The following is a 2,829-nucleotide window of genomic DNA, read 5'->3' as shown; positions in this document are numbered from 1 at the left end:
GCGGCCGTGGGTGGGAAGCTGTGAGTCCCTTGCAGGCAGGACACAGGCAGTCAGAGCCCAGCACATGGCCATTTGGACCAGAAACCATTGCTGGGGTGCCAGGGGGCCACCAAACAACATGGGGGTCCTGGGGAAGGAGAACAGTTCCGGGTAATAGGGTACTGGTGGCTGGGCACAGAGACCTCCCGCAGGCTGAGGAGGAAGGGCAGGCTCGGGCCGAGGTGGAGCCGGAGACTCCCTTGTCTCCATAGCCCACACCCCACCAGGTAGAAGGGGTGCCCACCTCCGAACCACGCACCTGCGTGGTGCACAGCCTCCATGCCCCATGAGAGACCTAGGTCCTAAGGGTCATGAGGAACACGTCGCAGGTCCACCTTGGCCAGGGCTGCCCTGTGGCTGAGGTGCCTGGCTGCTCCCATGGCCCCTCTGTCCAGCCCCTGGGCATCTGGACACCTTGAGAGACAGCAGTCCTGCCATCAGGGTACACAGCAGGGCACCAGGCCCAGAACCAGGGACATCCAGGGGCCACCAGCAGTCAGGGATGTCTAGGCCAGTCAGGAGCAACAGCTGAGGGAGCCCCAGGCTCACTGACCCCAGGGCCCTCGCCTCAGCCAGTCACCCATCCATTCATACACGAACGCACACACGCACTGGGCCAGCGCTTCGCTGGTGGGCCTGAGCCTGCCCTGTAGCACTTGTAGCTTCTGTAGGGGTGGGGGACAGACGGACGGAAAGTGACCACTGCGTGCTCCGAGCACCAGCTCGGAGGGGAAGGACACTTACGAGAGGCCAGAGCTGCAATCAGAGATGGGAGGCAAGGACGGCACGGGGGCAGCAGGACTCTGGAGCACTCTGCGGGACCTGGAAGCTCCGGGGTGAGCTCGGGCTGACAGCCATGGCACTGGTGTCCCTGCAGCCCCGCCCACAGTAGCTGGCGGCCCGTGAAGGTGCAGTGGCTGCACAAGAGACTACAAAGGGACCTTGGGGTCTGCACCCCAGCACCACCACTCCCGGCTGCCCAAACACTCCCGCCACCCATCCTGAAGGCCAGGCAGAGGGAGCTTGAAGCCAGCGCTTCCCCCGGAACAACAGCAGGCGAGGGCACCGAGCGAACCCAGGCCCGGTGTGGAAGCCTTGCCTCACAACCCCCACAGCCCTGCCGGTGTCTGCACTGCGCCTCCAGCTGGCACCCATCCCTCCCGAGGGGCACCAGCAGCAGGAAGGCAGTGCCTCCTCCGAGCCCGAGGGGCAGGTGTGCACGCCGCTGCCCCCGGAAGAGAAGTTCGCGCCGGGCAGCTGCGTCACAAGGCCACGCAGGGACCCCAGCCTGGCCCCGTACCACCTCTCGGAGGCCCCGCTGCTCACTTGTGCCACCTCTGCCTTCCAGGTGCCCACCTCTGGCCCCCCACCTTCCAGCAAAGGCAGCGGCACAGGGCAGGGAGACGTAGGCATCTGCACCCCTGCAGCAGGGTGCTCCGTGGAGAGCACCAGGAAATCGCGGCAGGCAGCAACCTCGACAGAAGGGGCACGGCCCAGGTCAGCTCGCAGGAGAGGCAGAGGGGCTGGCAAGGGAAGCCATCAGCCGCCCAGCAGCAGGTGCCCACGGCTGTCCCGGGGGATGGGAGCGGGACGAGCCCCAGATCCCTGACCCCGAGACCCTGAGACTGCTGACACGGAGTCCCTCAGGTCCACACGGAGTGGGCGTCCCGACTCCCGGGGGGGCACCAAGGCCCGAGAGCTCAGGTGCCTTCTGAGAAGCGATGTGGTGTCGGCATGGAGCCCACACACATCCTCCCCTCCTGAGACTGCTGACACGGAGTCCCTCAGGTCCACACGGAGTGGGCGTCCCGACTCCCGGGGGGCACCAAGGCCCGAGAGCTCAGGTGCCTTCTGAGAAGCGCTGTGGTGTCGGCATGGAGCCCACACACATCCTCCCACAGACCAACTGCCTGTAGGTGACAAGGACGCCTCACACATAAGGTAAGAAGGACGGGGCTGTGGCGATGCATGGCATGGGGAATGGCAACAGAAAAAAGTCTGCTGCTGGGCGTGGTGGCGCATACCTGTCATCCCAGCCCTCGGGAGGCTGAGGCAGGAGGATCGCTGTGAGCTCAAGACCAGCCTGGGCTACACAGTGAGTTCCAGGTCAGTGTCAACTACATAGTGAGACCCTGTCTCAAAAAAAGTCTGTCCTTCTTTGGTCTGGGTGCGACTTCCTTTTGGAGCCCTCGGGTCCTGCCGGTGCGGAAGACCAGGGCCAACTGTACCACCCCCACCTGGAAGAAAGGAAATCAGCCACAGGATCAGTGGAGTGGAGTGGGGTAGGGCCCATGCTGACTCCCCTTCCCGGCTGGGGAGGGACTCAGGCCCCTGTGTGCTGAGAACACATCCAGAGGGCAGAGCAGCTGGATTCGGCGCTTCCTCTGGGGAGGACAGGGACAAAGGTGCCTATGTTTTCCTGTCTTGCACTGCTGTCTTCATTGCAAAGTGGGGGACCAGAAAGGTGGGCAGGAGTCTTCCCACCATGAGTGTCTGGGTTCTCCAGGGATCCAGATGGCAGGGACGGCACGAGCGACCCTCAGGGCCTCTGAGAGGAAGCACAGGGGCCAGGCCGGGGTCTCTGCAGCCAGAGTCTGGGTCACACTAGAGCTAGTGATCTGCGAAGGGGGACACGACCACTTGGGCCATGGCTACAAGGTGGGGACAGACGGTCCTGCCCTTGGGGCTGTGACTGTGTTTGTTAACATGGGACAACTGCACTCTAAGAACCCAGCCCTGCCCGGGAGACGGGCCCCAGAGGGGATGGCACAGTCCGTCCCCACCCTTCAT

General features: G+C 64.2%; 1 protein-coding gene across 1 annotated transcript in view; it reads right to left on the bottom strand.

The window, feature by feature from the left end:
- The window catches only part of Klhl26 (kelch like family member 26), a 7,472-nt gene extending 6,504 nt beyond the window's left edge, over nucleotides 1-968 (bottom strand). Inside the window, exon 1 of the mRNA XM_033759397.1 lies at nucleotides 784-968. The gene's annotated coding sequence lies outside the window, so the exon portion shown is untranslated. The remainder of the gene's footprint in view (nucleotides 1-783) is intronic.
- Nucleotides 969-2,829: the final 1,861 nt, after the last annotated feature.

This window comes from Fukomys damarensis, unplaced genomic scaffold (genome assembly GCF_012274545.1).
Source record: "Fukomys damarensis isolate Sample0158 unplaced genomic scaffold, DMR_v1.0_HiC HiC_scaffold_37, whole genome shotgun sequence".
NCBI lineage: Eukaryota > Metazoa > Chordata > Mammalia > Rodentia > Bathyergidae > Fukomys > Fukomys damarensis.
The sequence above is the reverse complement of the archived record's forward strand: the minus strand, read 5'-3'. Positions and strand labels throughout refer to the sequence as shown.